General features: G+C 37.7%; 1 pseudogene; it reads right to left on the bottom strand.

The window, feature by feature from the left end:
• Positions 1 to 13,125: 13,125 nt before the first annotated feature.
• On the bottom strand, positions 13,126 to 13,673 carry LOC138159165 (small ribosomal subunit protein eS24 pseudogene; annotated as a pseudogene).
• Positions 13,674 to 16,600: the final 2,927 nt, after the last annotated feature.

Below are 16,600 nucleotides of genomic sequence, written 5' to 3'. Positions count from 1 at the left end.
CACAACCCCTCAACTCTGGTTCATCTGCCACCAGATTTTAAAAGCGTATGTTAGAAGGTGACTAGTGACTCTGAAAGAGTCAGAACCCAAGTGAATAATAAGTAAGATATTAGAAAGGTCATTTACTAGTAGAATGTAAGCTTCTTGAGGACAGGGACCATTTTTCATTTTGTCTTTGTATCCTTAGCACATAGCATAATGCCTTTCATATTGTATATACTAAATAGATAGGTCATCTAATTGAGTTAAAATGAATTACCTCTAAAATTCAGCTCTTAAGATACTCTTGTCCTCTATGTCTGTCATTATCCCTTTCAAATTCTTACTGTGTATTTGTTTCTGTGTGAGCAAAGCTATCACTAGGGAGAGAAGGATAACCCTTCCAAAAGGAGAAAGAAAGGGAGGGAAATTAGGTGAAGGGCAATGAATGAGGAAAAGTGACAGAAAGATCCATAAGTAGAAAGGTCATGCCTTGACGACAATAATAAGGTTTTTGATCAACTGCGAAATATTTTTCCCCTTGCATAGGCCACTGATTCACAGGGGGATAAAAAGAGAGAAGGAAAAACAATTATGAGACACACAAAAGTAAAAACAGCTTAATTTAGTGAGGATCTAGTCAGTTAGCTACAAGGTTTATAACTCAGAATTAAATGAGAGCCTAAAGGAGTTGATGCACCTTCTCTGCTTTAATATCAGGAAAACTTTCAAGTTTGTAGACCGTATTAATAATAAAAACAATACAAATCATCAGATTATACCATTAGAAACAGAAAAGGCTTTTGACTAAATACAACATTCATTCCTATTTAAAAAACACCAGAAAACATTGGAAGGGATGGATCTTTGTTTAATATGATAACTGGTATCTATCTAAAAGCAAAAGCCCATATTATATATAATGAAGATTAAATTAGAGGCCTTTCCAATAAAATGAGCTAAAGCAAGAACATCCATTATTACCACTATTATTTTATATAGTGCTAGAAATGCTAGTTATAGCAATAAGACAAGGAAATAAAATTGAAGGAACAAGAAATATAGACAAAGACAAAATAAAATTATTGCTACTTGTAGACTATGTGATGGTTTGCCCAGAGAGCCTTAGACAGTCAACTAAAAAATTAATTGAAACAATTAACTTCAGCAAAATTGCAAGATATAAAAATAAACTCACATATGTCATCAACATTTCTGTATATTTCCTACAAGACCCAGCAGGAAGAGATGGAAAGAGCAATTTAATTGCAATAACTACAACATGCATAAAATACTCAGGAATCTGTCTGCTAAGACATACACAGAAATGAAAAGAATAAAATTTTGAAGCACTCCACAGAAATAAAAGCAGACCTAAATATTTGGAAAAACATTTTCTCATGGATAGACCACACCAATATGACAAAATGTCAATACTACCTAAGTTAATTTACTCCCTCAGTGCCATACTAATTAAACTACTGAAGGATAACCTTATACAGTTAGAAAAAAAATAATAAAATTCATCAAGAAGAACAAGAGATCAAGAATGTCAGAGGAAATAATGAAAAAAAGTTGGAAAGAAGGGGGACTAGCAGTACCAGATCTCAAACTATTCTACAAAGCAGTTATCATCAGAACAATTGGTACAGGTATGAGAAATACAGGGGTCAGGGCAGCTAGGTGGTGCAGCGAATAGAGCACCAGCCCTGGAGTCAGGAGGACCTGAGTTCAAATCCAACCTCAGACACTTAACAGTTACTAGTTGTGTGACCTTGGGCAAGTCATTTAACTCCAATTGCCCTGCCTTTCCCCCTCCAAAAGAAATATAGGTCAATCAGTGGAAAGGACTAGGTGTGAAACATGCTGAAGTCAATCAGCATAAAAGCTTCGTGTTTGTTAAACCCAAAGACCCTGGTTTCTGGTGCAAGAACTCACTATTTAACAAAAATTACTGGGAAAACTGAATAGCAATCTGGCAGAAAAAAAAACCTCAGTGAAAGAAATTATTATTAGTGATCAATGACTTGGAAAGATCCAGAGTTTCCACCTTTTTCCAAAGTCAAGGTTTTAAAATATTCAATCTCTTGAAGGACATTTCTGATAATGACATTGGACTAACTTTCTTGTTCAGATTCTACCCAGGTGAAATAGCCATTGCATTCTGCTCAGGTTTGGATGGAGCATAAGTTCTTTGAATCGATTACCCAAGGCTGAAGGTGGTCTGGGCATAGAAATAGTCTCTCTGTCCAAAGGTAACATGATGTTACTCTCAACCCCTCCTTATAATACTCCATTCTCTCATTAATTGCTACCCAAACAGGTTCAAGCATCATCAGTTCACCCTTTGCCCAGGAATCTAGACCAGAGACTCTACTGTATGTGACAACTAGCAAGGTCCCCACTCCTCACTAACTGCACTCAACATTTGTGCTCACTCCTCCTCCCCCACAGTCACAGCCTGGGACCATGTTTGGTCAACTCCTCAGGGCCCCATGTCCAGTACCAGTGGAGGACCCCCACAATCTTCCCTTGGTCAATTGCCTGACTCCCCACACCTTCTATGGCAAGAAAGCTTCTGAAGTTAAGGTTACCCCCAGGAACACAACTGTTTCCTAGGTCTTGCTGTTTGTTGACCCAGTTTCTGCCCTGTGTTATTTTCACTTGCCACTACAGGAGGTCAGATCTTTCCTAACATCCTCCCAACTTATCTTAGACTGGATAAATGCTTTCCTGACTTTTTATTGTTTCTGCCACTCTAATATTCACTTTAAGGCATTAATTCAAGTTTTGGTGGACAGGGGGGTTTTAATAGAGCCAGGTAACTTCCTGCCTTATTCTGCCATCCACCCACAATTCCCTGGCTATAAGTATCCAAGGCTAGATTTCACTCCAGGCCTGGTGTTCTATCCACTGCACCAACTCAGTGCTCCTAACTATATATCACACATATGAGTAATAATGGCTATACCAATGATGTTAGGGATTGTTATTATTATTTCATGGAATTATCAAAAGTCTTTGTTTTTTTTAAGCAATCGGGGTTAAGTAAGTTGCTCAAGGTTACACGGCCCAGTTATTTCTGGGTGTGGTGCTAAGTGTCTAAGCCCGGATTTAATCCCCAGGTCATCCCGACACTGGAGCCAGTGCTCTTACTGAGCCACCTGGCCGCCCCTAAGCAATCGGGATTAAGTAGCTTGCTCAAGGTTACATGGCCCACTTATTTCTGGGTGTGGTGCTAAGTATCTGAGCCCGGATTTGATCCCCAGGTCATCCCGACACTGGAGTTGGTGCTCTTACTCACTGTGCTACTTGGCCGCCCCAATGAACAATTTTTTTTTAAAGCAATCGAGGTTAAATAACTTATCAAAGGTCTTTTTGATATTGATGAAGACTATCTGAGATAGGAAAATTAGCTCTGGGTTGCCCAGTGGAATAAATGGCCCTCGTTTTGTTAACTCAGGTTTAAACATGTAGTTTTTGCTGAGTCTGCTTTACTATCTAATACTGTTGGAATCAAATTTAAAAAAAAAAAGAAATCTCACTAATTTTTCTCTACTAATTTAAATTTGTAATAATTGAGCTAGGCTCCCCTGAAGTTTACTTTGCCTTTGTAATATCTGACTATGTAAGAAAAGTTTTTGAAGCAAGTTAATAACATTTTAGAGACTGTGTAGACAAAAGGCAGCTAATTAATGGATGAACAAATGGAAGAATGAATTCTTTCGTAGAGGTTCAAATGAATGAATGAAAAGATGAATAAATTTTGTGGAGGGAGTGGCCACTAGAGCTCTTCACACTAGGAGGCAAGTTTTGCTTCAGTTTTTACAAAAGGGAAAAGAATGTGATCTGAAAAATTCTAGGAATTTAAAGTTATGGCTAGGGGCAGCTAGGTGGAGCAGTGAATAGAGCACTGACCCTGGAGTCAGGAGGACTTGAGTTCAAATTCGACCTCAGACACTTAACTCTCACTAGCTATGTGACCTTGGGCAAGTTACTTAACCCCAGTTGCCCTGCCTTCCCCCTCCAAAAAGCAAAAAAAAAAAAAGTTATGGCTAATGAATAATCATGAAGAGCCAACCTGACTTCATCACAAACAAGTCATGGCAAACTAACTTCATTGTGGAGAAGAGTTCACCCATTTTCCAGCGAAGAGAAATTTTCCATTCCATTCATTTTGAGGTAGTTCTAATTGTTAGATGTTCAGTAGAAATCTTCCTTCTCTATAGCTTCTACCTTTTGAATTTAGTTCTGCCTTCCTTGGTAAAAATGCAATGGGAGGTATAAAGTAATGTTCTAAGAGATAGGAGAGAAAGCTTCTGGCTATAAAAAATAGGCCAGGGGCGGCCAGGTAGCACAGTGAGTAAGAGCACCAGCTCCAGTGTCGGGATGACCTGGGGATCAAATCTGGCTCACATACTTAGCACCACACCCAGAAATAATAACTGGCCGTGTAACCTTGAGCAAGTTACTTAACCCTGATTGCTTTAAAAAAAAAAAAAGAAAGAAAGAAATAGGCCAGATTGTCTGCATCAGGGAGACTAGAAGAGTGAAGGAACCAGAAACTAAGTCACATGAGAACTTTTTAAGGCATGCTGCAATGATTGTAGACAGAGGACCTGGTGTCAATTTCCAGTTCTGCCACTCAATACCAATGTGACCTTGGGCAAGTCTCTTCCACTCTTTGAACCTCAGTTTTTTCATCTATGAAATAAGGAGATTGAATTAGATTACCTATAGCCAAATCCAGGATCATATGATCTTTTTCCATGAGGTTACCCGTCTTACAGATGGCAGTAGGATAATTTTGATATGGTTTATCTGGACATTAGTAAAGCATACACAAGAGTCTCATATGCCACTCTTTTGAACAAGATAGTGAGATGTGAGATGGATGATAAATAATGAAATTAGCTAGATTCAAAACTGGCTAAATGACTAGACCCAAAGATTAGTCATTAATGGTCTCATGTAAACTGAGAAGGGGGTCACCAGGGAAGTTTGCCTCAGTTTCTGTGTTTGTACCTGTGCTACTTAATATGTTCATCAACAATTTGGATAAAGGGTATACTCACTAAATATTCAAATGAGTCAAAGCTAGGAAGTATAGGTAACACACTGAGTTACAACAACATAGTCCAAAAAGATCTTGGCAGCCTAGGATGCTGGGCTATATGTAATAAGATGAAATGGAATGAAATAAAAATAAAAGTCTTTAACTCAGTTTTGTGAAATCAAATTCATGAGAATAAGACAGGGCAGACATGGCTAGACAGAAATTCCTCTGGGGGCTTAGTGGACTAAAAGCTCAATATGAGTCAACAATGTGATATGGCAGTCAAAGAAATCTAAATATTAGGCTAAATTAGGCTGTGACTAGGAAGTTGATGCTCTTGCTATACTCTACTCTTGTCAGAAAAAAACTGGAGGCTGTGTGCAAGTTTTAGACCTCACATTAGAGGGAGTGGAGCATTTATAAGCTAATCACTATCTAGCATTGAGAGGTCTCAAGATCACGACATATGAGGGATGGTTAAAGAAACTGGAAATGTTTGGCCTGGAAAAAAAAAGACTTACCTATATACAACAGTTATTTTAACACCCAGCAAGGTGGCCAAAAAGTGACAAAAATGGGAATAATTAATGTTAGAAGAGCTGTAGAAAAATAAGCACACTAATATATTGTTGGTAGAACTGTGAATGGATTCTAGAAAATAACCTGAATTAAAATGCCTGTGACCTTTGACCCAGAGCTTCCACTGTTAGCAAATAACTCAAGAAAGTCACTATCAGTAAGAAAGGTCCTTCATATACCAAAACCTTCAAAGCAGGACTTTTTGTGTGTGACAGCAAAGAGCTGGAAACAAATTGGATATTTATCCATTGGAGAATGACTAAACAAACTGTGTGGTACATAAATGTAAAAGGAAAAAATGTTTTAATATATGTAATGGAATATTTTTGTGCAGTAAGGAATAAAGTATTAAGATTCAGAGAATCAAAAGAAAACTTATATGAAATGATAGAAAACCAACTAAGCAAAACCAGGGAGAAACAGTATATACAATGACTAAAAAGTAAATATAAATAACAGAATAACAAAACTGAATGCTAGATAAATAGATAGAGAGATGTAGATAGAGATATAAAGATATAGAGATAGTGATAGAGACATAGAGACAGAAATAGATAGATATAGATATGCGGTAGGAACAAGATCCTAAACTAAGTCCAGTTTTTTCTTCCAAAGGTATTAACATCTTCCTGAATGGCCCAGGGAACTAAATGTCTAGGACTAGGTCACTGATACTACTTTCTGTTCACTTAAGTACAAAGCAGCCACTTATGTGGTTTGTGTGATGCTTACATGGCAGATGGGAAACTCAGGCAAAGGAATACCATGAATTCAGGTTGCCTCCAGTGTATAGCCTAATTGAATATCCTCCTTATGCTATGGCTAAGTGAATCCCCTTTTGTTAATTGTCAGATGATCGGCAACTATCTCATTTTGTTCCAATATCTAACATAAACTAATAGGGCCCTGCCAAAAACACTATGCATTTATAATGACTAATATTGAGCTGAGGAGAAGACATGAGAAAATACCCCTTCCTAACCCTTCTTTATAAATGGCTGGTCTATGGTTTGGGATCATTTCATGCCCCATCATAGTAACCTAATGTGTTGATAATTTTGCTGAACTGCTTTTTTTTCTTTTTATTCTCTGTTATAAGAGGATATGTTGTATATATACATATAAAATATCCCTATAAAAGGATATGTTATAAAATGATCACTGGATATGGAGGTTATATTTAGAAATATAAGTGATGTAAAAATAAAAGATATCATTAAGATTGTATTTTTTAAGAAAAAACTTTCCAATGGTTTAATTTTGTGTTTTGCTGTAGAACTTTTGAAATACTTTCCAATGCATTAGAAAGTATATTATAAAATATAAAGTGCCATACATGATCTCACATCACAGTATAGACATGACCCAAACTTTCAAAGTATATGTCAGTAGTAACAAGTTCTGGCAGGTTCCATCACTCTGGAAAGCATTTGCTTTCCAAGGATCAACCAAACTAGATAGCAAGAGGCTCATTACCAGTAGACTCATCAATGATGAAATTTTTGGTCAATGTCAAACCACCTGAATATTGAAATATAAAAATATGTATTATGACATTTCATACATGTGGCAGGGAGGTGGTAGAATGGAGAGAGTACCAGTCCGGGAATGAGGAAGATGAGTCTTCTGGAGTTCAAATCTGGCCTTAGACAATTACTGACTATTTGACCCTGGGCAAGTCACTACACCCTTTTTGTCTCAGATTCCTCATCTGTAAAATGACCTGGTGAAGGAAATTACAAACCACTCCAGTATCTCTGCCAACAAAATCCCAAATGGGGTCACAAAGAGTCAGATATGACTGAAAATGACTAAACGAATGTTATAAATATACAAATGTATATAATTTATATGTAAGTAGTTACTTATTGTTAATATCATTGCTACCTCATTCTTTTCATCTTTTTATAGAGTTCACATAGAAACAGTTCAAGATAACTTCTGCTCTTAAAGTTCTTATATAGTCAATGACCCAGGGCTATTATTACAGTCAGATAAAATGACTTTTTATAATTGAATAAGGGTATCGAGATGTAGGATCATCTGAAGAATCACCAAAAACATCTTTGAGACATCCCTTATAGCAGCTAGGACAACCAGAATGATGCATAATGTACTTTATTCTTTTCCCATATGGTTTTAATCTCCTAAATTATGTCTCTATATTTTAAAAGTTTTTCATTTCATGTAGTTTGGAGATTATGAACATGCAGTATGGTGGCATCTATTCAAATCATTGTTCTTAAATTCTTATGGTTGAGTGTAATATTCTCACAGAGCAATCACGAAGATATTTTAAGGGCTGCTGAGAGTGACTCCAGGAGACCAGAGTCCACCTTATCACTGCCACTGCCCACACTACCTGCCACCAGCAGGAAACCTCAGGGAGTACTAGTACAGTAGATGGTATGAGTAAGAAGTAGAAACCACCATGACCATCCTCTCCCCTCAAATCCTGCCACCACCCTGGGAGGTGATGTAGGACCCCAAAACCAAGAGCACCAGTGCCCTTCCAAGCTCTTGGCCCTATTGCCAGTCTGGTCAGCACCATAGTCCAGCACTGACTCCTAGAGAGCAATTCTCCCTGCAGTGATTTAGCCCCTCAGCCTCAGCAGCCACTATGATGGAAAACCTAGAAAAGAAAGAGCTATTTCACCACCATCTCATCACCAAAGTCCTTGGTGTGGCTCTATTGTGATATGATTGGCATGGTTTTATCAATCCAAATGACACTAAAGAAACTGTGTTTGTACATATATCAGCCTCATGTGCCCTCTGTCAGCCAAACTTTATTACTTACCACTAAGACCACCAGGTCTTCCCATCCAGCCAAGCATTTGAATCCTCCTGGGTATATTATATATCACAGTTAGAATGTGAGCTTGAGGACAGAGAGGACCATCCTGCTTTTCTATTCATATTTCCAATGGTTAGTGCATGGCAAGTATTTGATACAGACTTTTTTTTATTTAAAAAAAGGCTGTTGTTGGTAAGTTGTATCTGACTCTTCATGACTCCATTTGGGGTTTTCTTGGCAAAGATACCACAGTGGTTTGCCATTTCCTTCTCCACGGCAATTATAACACCATACAGGGCTCACCCCCATTTCTTTGATCTTCTGTATCAGAATCTAATAAGCTATGCAAGTCAATAAATCACAAATCACAGAGGTTAACCAAAAAGAAAACTAGGCTCTGGGTCCAAAAGGGGATGTCTTCAAGAGAAAATTATGATATTAATAATAACAGCAAACATTTTTATAATGCTTTAGGCTTTTCAAAGCTCTCTACATACATTTTCTCTTTCAAAGATGTAGTGGAGTTAAGATTTTTAAATTTTACTTTTGAGTGTCAAAAAAATAAAAGATCCAAAATTAGCTCCTAAATTTCTCTAAATCCAAAGTAGTTGTGGATCTGGTAGAGATCCTGGTCCTGGTTTGGTTCTTTCCATTCTTTACCCACCTGGAATTTCTATAGGCTTCTAATAAAACCTGAAATCTACCAATAAATCAATAAACATTTATTAAGCACCTCGTATTGTAGCACTCTGCTAAGTGCTGGGGTTACAAAAAGAGACAAATGATGGCACTTGACTCAAGGAGCTTACAATCTAATGGAAGAGACAACTTACAAATATATGCAAATCAAGTTATATATAAGATAAATAGAAAATAATTAAAACAGCAGAAACACTGGAATAAAGATGGACTGGGAAAGGCTTTCTGTAGAAGGCGGGATTTTAGTTAGGACTTAAAGGAAGTTAGGGAGGTCAGTAGTCAGAGCAGAGGACAGAAAGCATTCATGTGGAAATGCCCAGAGCCAAGAGATGGAGGTTCTTCTTCATGTAAAACAAAGAGGAGTGTGTGAGAGACCAAATATATATATATATTAGCATTTTCACCAAAAATTTTTTAAGCAGAGTCTTTACAAAGTACTGTTCTGGAAGCTGGGAGAAAAATAAAGATAAATAAGATATAGTCCTGGCCCTCTGGGAGCTTACAATCAAAAAGGGAAACATAAGACAGACACAAATGACTATGTCTATAAAGAATTCACAAAAGAGATACAAATAAATCTCATAAGAGTTCAGATGGACAAAGAGATCACTTTCAACTAGGGGATCAGAGAAGGCTTCATGTAGGAAATGGATTGTGAGCCTGGACTTGAAAGATAGATAAGGTGCCACATATGGAGAAAACAGACTGGAAAGGTGCTTCCCACCTAGATAATGATGTGAGCAAAGGCAACTAAATGGGGAAGCATAGAAAACAGTAGAGTACTATGCTTCACCAAAGTATTGAATATATTAAGGGAATTACTTTGAGATAAAGCTGGAGAGGTTGGTTAGAACCAAAGTATGGAAGACCCTTAGTGCCAGGCTAGGGAGTAGGGAGCTGATTTGGAGATCCATTGAAGGTTTATGAACAATGGAATGACATATTTAATGTGGATATTAGGAGGCTTACTTTGAGGCAAGCTTTTGTGATGGGTTGCAATGGAGTGGAGCCTAACTTAGAGGCAGGGAAAGTAATCAAAAGATTAGTGCAAAAAAATTAGAGAATCTCAAAGTTGTGATAGACCTCTGAATTTATCTAGTTAACCCATTTCTGACAGGAATTGCTAAGATTCCCTACAAAATGTGATCCAACTTTCTGGAAGATCTCCAAGAATGAGGAACTCACTACCTTGTAAAGGAAGTTCAATCTACTTTGGGATAGTTCTAATTGTTAGGAAAGATTATCATTTGTTGTTTTTCAGACATTTTCAGTTGTGTCCAACTCTTTGTGACCCCATTTGGGGTTTTCCTGGCAAAGATACTGTAGTGATTTGCCATTTCTTTCTCCAGCTCATTTTACAGGTAAGGAAACTAAAACAAATAGTTAAGTGATTTGCCCACAGCTAGTAGGTGTCTGATTTGAACTCAGGAAAATGAGTCTTCCTGACTCCAGACCCAGTGCTCTATCCATTGCACCATCTAGCTACCCCAGGGTTGCCATAGATAAACTTAAAATCTGCCTCTCCAAAAAGTATTCCATTAGTCACTCCTAGTTCTTCCCTTTGGGGACAAGAACAAGTCTAATCTCTCTTTTACATAATAGCCCTCTAAATATTTGAATACAACTGTCATATCTCCCTTTCATTCCTCTTTTTTCTTGAATAAACCCTCCAAGTTACTTCAGCCTATCCTCATGCAGTCTGATCCCCAGTTTCCTCCCTATACTGGAGATTCCTTTATCAATGTTCTTCCTTAAGGGATTAGGGTACAACAGGAAGAGCAGTGGCCCTATGATCATCAGATCTGGGATCAAATCTCAGTTTTGCAATTTACTTTATATGTAACTTTAGGCAAGTCATTTCTCTCTCTGGGCCTAAGTTTCCCCAACTGTAAAATGATAGGTTTGGACTAGATACCTGCTAAAGTTTTGCACAACCCTTAAATCTATGATCTATGATCCCAACCTAGAATGTAATACCTTTAACCTGAACAAAATATTCCAGGTGTGATCAGACTGGGGCCAATCTACACAGTTCAGGTGAGAAATAAAGAAGGCTTGAGTGATATTGGATATGGTAGAAATAGAATGGAAGGGAGAAATTTGAAAAATTTTGATGAGGGAGTACACATTTTTCTTCTTCATGAATGAATGAATGAAAAACCACTTATTAAACATTTAATATGAGCAAATAGGGCAGCTGGTGGTGCAATGAATAGAGTAATGGGCCTGGAATCAGGAAGACCTAAGTTCAAATCTAGGCTCAGATACTTACTAGCTGTGTGATCCTGAGCAAGTCACTTAACTGTGATTAACTCAGTTTCTTTATCTATAAAATGATCTGAAGAAGGAAATGGCAAACCCCTCCAATATCTTTGCCAGGAAAACCCCAAAAGGGCTCACAAAGAGCCAAACAAATGAAAACAACTAAATAACAATGTGCAAAGCACTGTGCTAAGCACTGGAGATACATATAGAAAACACACACAATCCCTAATCTTAAGCATCTCATATTTTTTATATTTTATTTTCATTTTTATTTTCAATTCCACATTCTCTCCATTCTTCACCCCTCTCTAATCCATTGAGAAAGCAAGAAATGATACAAATTATAGATATACAGTCATGCAAAATATTTCCTCATTAGCCATGTTCCAAAAAAAGTAAGAAAAATAAAGAATGGGAAAAATATGCTTCAATCTCTACTCTGAGTCTCTCAGTTTTCTATCTGGGGATGGATAACATTTTATACCATAACTCCTTTGGAGCTGTAGTGGATCACTGTATTGATCAGAGTTGTTAAGTCTGTTGATTCTCTTTAAAATATTGCTGTTATGGGGTAGATTGTTTTTCTGGTTCTGCTCACTTCATTTTGCATCAGTTCATATAAATATTCCCAGGCTTTTCTGAAACCATCCCCTTCATCATTTCATATAGCACCATAGTATTCTATTGCAGTCACATACCATAATTTCTTTATCCATTCACCAATTGATTGGCATCCTCTCAGTTTCCAATTCTTTGCCACCACAAAAAGAGCTGCTACAAAATATTTTTATACAATTGGTTCTTTTCCTTTTTCTTTGAGATATGCACAGTATTATAGCCCTTTGAGCATACATGGTACCAAATTGTTCTCCAGAATGGTTTGACTGGTTTATGACTCCACCAACAATGCATTAGCATATCTATTTTTCCCTCCAGCATTTGTAATTTTCCTTTTCTGTCATGTTAGCCAATCTAATAGGTATAAGGGCATACCTCAGAATTGTTTTAATTTCAATTTCTCTAATTAATTGTGATGTAGAGCATTTTTATATGACTATTGATAGATTTGATTTCTTCCTCTGAAAACTGCCTGTTCATATCCTTCGACCATTTATCATGTGGGGAATGAGGAACTTACATTCTAATGAGGGAAACAACACATACAGGAGGTTTCAAATTCAAGTCAGATGGAAGGGTCCCCTGGTGCTTAGAGCACAGCTGCAAAGCAGATAGCAATGTATCTTCTTTAATGTCATTTCCACTGATAAAATAAAATCTCTTTCTCATTCTGAATCATTTGACAATGCCAAGGACTTTGGTGACCATAAACCTTCTTTTCTGGATCTCTAGGAGCTGTGGTTGCTGAGGAGTTGAGGGCTATAGTTGGCAGGTCACATCTCCATAGAGGTGGCTTTCCAGAATTATTGGCTATGATAACTGGGCTGGACACAAAGCTGGTTCCCTACTTCCAGACCCATTTCAGAACCCAAAAACCTTGCTGTTATGACTTAGGGTTCTAAGTCCTGGGCCTAGCTCCATCAGGACCAGAAGGGAGATGGTGGATGATGTGATAGCAGTGGTTTGACTCTCTGCCTCAAGGTTCAAGGTGGCTTGCCGCATTAGCAAACTTCTCACTTCTTTCACTCATGTCTTTTTTCCTCTATGTCTACTGAACACAGAGGAGATCCAGGTTGAAGTGGGATTTCCAATGAGTGGCAAGGTCCTCCACATGCTCTTGCTTGTGGATGACTTGTCTTTTTTTTTTTGAAGTTTTACATAAGTTTATTCATGGTCAGATGAAAAATTATCTTCACAAATAAACATAATCCATAGTGCCTTTTATTCCTTCTGTTATGAAATCTCCAGCTCACTTTTTGCCAGCACCGACATTTGCCTTTGCAGTACCCCTGACTTTCTTCATTCTGTTCTTACGTTCCTTTCGCTGCTTTCTTGATGTCTTTTTCTTCTCATACAGGCCATGCCTTGCAAGTCTGTGCTTTGGTTCATTTTTCTTTGCATAGTCAAGGGAATCATAAATCATATCAAAGCCTGTTGTTTTGCCACCACCAAAATGGGTTCTGAATCCAAAGACAAAAATGACATCTGGGGTTGTCTTGTACATCTTGGCTAGTTTTTCTCGAATTTCAGTCTTAGGCACTGTGGCCTTTCCAGGATGAAGGACATCTATAACCATCTGTTTACACTGAAGAAGTCTGTTTGTCATGAACTTCCTGGTTCTGATGGTTACAGTGTCATTCATGGTGGCGGCCGGCTCCTTGAGCAGTAGTCGATGACATTGTCTTAATCGCACCAAGTGCCAAGGCTTTGCAGAACGTCCCAGAAGAGATATGTTATCATTCAAAAGAGTTTGGCCTATTTATTCAAACAGGAAAGACCAAATGAATGAAAAGTGTTTGTTCCCCTGATTTCAATATACATCTGAATGTACACTTTATGGAGCTTGTCCAACAGTATATATATCTGGAACAGACACTACAGATGAACAATGAGCTATGGCCAGAGTTGAAGACTATAACACTACAACAGTAATGGCCCATGTTTTTAGTATGAAGGTTTAACCAGTATTCCTATATGGTGGAAAGATCTGGAATGTCACTGGCTCAAAAGGAATAAGATGAGAATCACATATGCAATGGAAATGCATATGATGGATGAGAAGAACAGAAATAAAGGATGTCAGCAGAGAGTTCCATGACAAAGAGATGGGATGGATTGATTGATTGGCCATGTGGACAAGAGAGGGATGACATCTGAATGGCCAGAGTGATCCAGAATATTCTCTGAATATTTTACCTCTTTCTTTGATCTCTTTGGGGAATAGGACTAGTAATGATATTACTGGGAGATAAAAGGGTATGCACAGTTCAGTGACTTTGGGAGCATGGCTCCAAATGGGTTTCAGAATACTAGTTTACAGCTCCACCAGCAGAATATCAGTGTTCTTGTCTTCCCCAAATCCCTCCTACAGTTTTATTTTCCTTTTTTTGTTTTCATCTTTGCCAAGCTGATAAGTTAAAAATGGAATTTCAGGTATTTCTTAAATTTTCATTTCTCTACTTATTATTTCACTTCTCTACTTATTTCATTCCTCTATTTGGAGCATTTTTTTTCATACAGTTCTTAAGATTTTTTTCCTTTGAGAATTAATTGCCTGTTCAAATTATTTAACCATTTATCTATTGGGGAATGGCTGTTTATCTTATACCTTTGAATCAGTTCCTTAGACATCATGGATATCATATTTTTACTAGAGAAGCTTGTTACAAAGATTTTCATTCCAAGTTAACTGTTTCCCTTTTTATTTTAAATGTATTGAGTTTGTAAAATCTTTTTAAATTCTGCTTCTTTGTTCATAAATTCTACAAGCTCTACTCCAGACTTATTACCATGTTCTAGGAAACTCTTCACCCTGGAAGATCTATAGATAGAATTTACATGTGAGAAGGATCCTCAGTCTCTTGTGGCCCCTCCCTCAAATGGGATGGCCATTCCCAGAACTTCCATCTAGGAACACCCAAGCCAGCCTGCCATTCCTTCATTTCTCACCAAGCTCTGACTTCTCCACCAGTCTCCTTGACAGTTACCTTTTCAGTTTCCTTTTATAGCTTGTCTTCCCCCATTAGAAAGTAATCCTTGAGGTGATATGGTCTTTCTTTCTGCTTCTATTTGTATTCCCAGGGCTTAGCACAGTGTTTGGCATGTAATAAGTATTTAATGAATGTTTGTTCACTCACTGACTGACTGACTAACAGAAGTCATCTCCTCTGCTAGACTGTAAGTTCCTTCAGGGAAGACACCTTGCCTTAATTGTCTTTATAACAACAATACCTAGTCTAGTTGTACTGAGCAAGTACTTAATAAATGTCTGTTGAATTAAATTGAGGAGGAAGGAGTATCACGTGCTGGTAATATTTTTCCTTAATGCCTGAACTGGAAGACTCTCATGTGTTTCCCTTTGGCCTATCCTAAGGTATGCCTGCAAAGCTTTGTTCTCAGACTTTTGCCAATCCCCAAACATGTTGAAACTCAAGCCCTTTTGGCAAAAGATGCAAAAAACACCTTGTGCCAACAGTGGTAGCCAACCTATTGTGTTCAGCACCAGACTTGGATGGCAGGCTGGCACTTGCAATGCTTCTAACAGCCAATATACTTCAGCTGTTTGGAAGCAACCCCCTTACTACCCCCCCCCCCGCCCAATATCTTTATGGTTTCTGATAAAACTCTGAATGAAGTTCATAAACTACATTCAGATAATCCATTCCTAGGAGCAGAGATCTCTCTCTGAATTTAAGAAAATCAATTCCAGTGATATGAATAGAGTACATTTCATCCTCACTAGGAGGGAGATACTCTACCTCCTGATAAAAATGAATTCTTAATTATTTTAAAAATTGAAATGGACAAAAACTGCCTCTACCAGTCCCTACCAAAGACAGGATTCTGGACTTTGGCACCCCAAACTGAACTACAGGAAGTAGCAGAACTGAGTCAATGGTCAGAAAGCAGGAGGATAATGTCAAACCAAATAAATCAGGAAGTTTAAGGAAAGACTATAGAGGGTCCTCTTCCTTGTTAATTCCTCTACCCACCCCCATTCCATGTGACAAAAGGGTACTTAGAAAAATGATCCCCCATTTGCCTTTGTCCCCTCATGAATCATTCACAGAGAATTCATGAGCAAAGGAAGGATAATATGGGAATTTGTCTGTCAAAGGGAAAATTAATGGTGAAAGGAATGCAACTCATCTATAAATACAGATAATTGTAGCAGTCAACAAAATTATGCTTTGTCTAATGTGTAACCCAATTGTAGAGATGTATGGTGTCATTAAATGTTGCTTAGTATAGGAATATAAAAATCTACACCTGCCAGACCACTCTTCAGGAATCACAGATGATAGTACAATAAGAAATCAGAATATTGAGACCTGGTTGTGTTTACTTGGGGGGGGGGGTAAGGGGGTTGTCTTTTTTTGTTTGTTTTTTTTTTCATCAATCCATTGATAGGTATACTGAGCACTTTCAGACTCTCAGAATACTAGAGCTTGAAGGGAACATGGATTTTATGTAGGAAGCTACTATGTGCCCAGTGCTATAAGAGGTACAAAAGCTTCAGATAGAGCCCCTGGCCTCAAGTTGTTTAACTACTATCTGGGAAGCAATTCAAATATTTATTATCATTATTAATATGACAATTAATAATA

This window comes from Petaurus breviceps, unplaced genomic scaffold (assembly GCF_028583685.1).
Source record: "Petaurus breviceps papuanus isolate PSGF00001 unplaced genomic scaffold, PetGlider_PUasm1.0 175, whole genome shotgun sequence".
Lineage (NCBI taxonomy): Eukaryota > Metazoa > Chordata > Mammalia > Diprotodontia > Petauridae > Petaurus > Petaurus breviceps.
The sequence above is the reverse complement of the archived record's forward strand: the minus strand, read 5'-3'. Positions and strand labels throughout refer to the sequence as shown.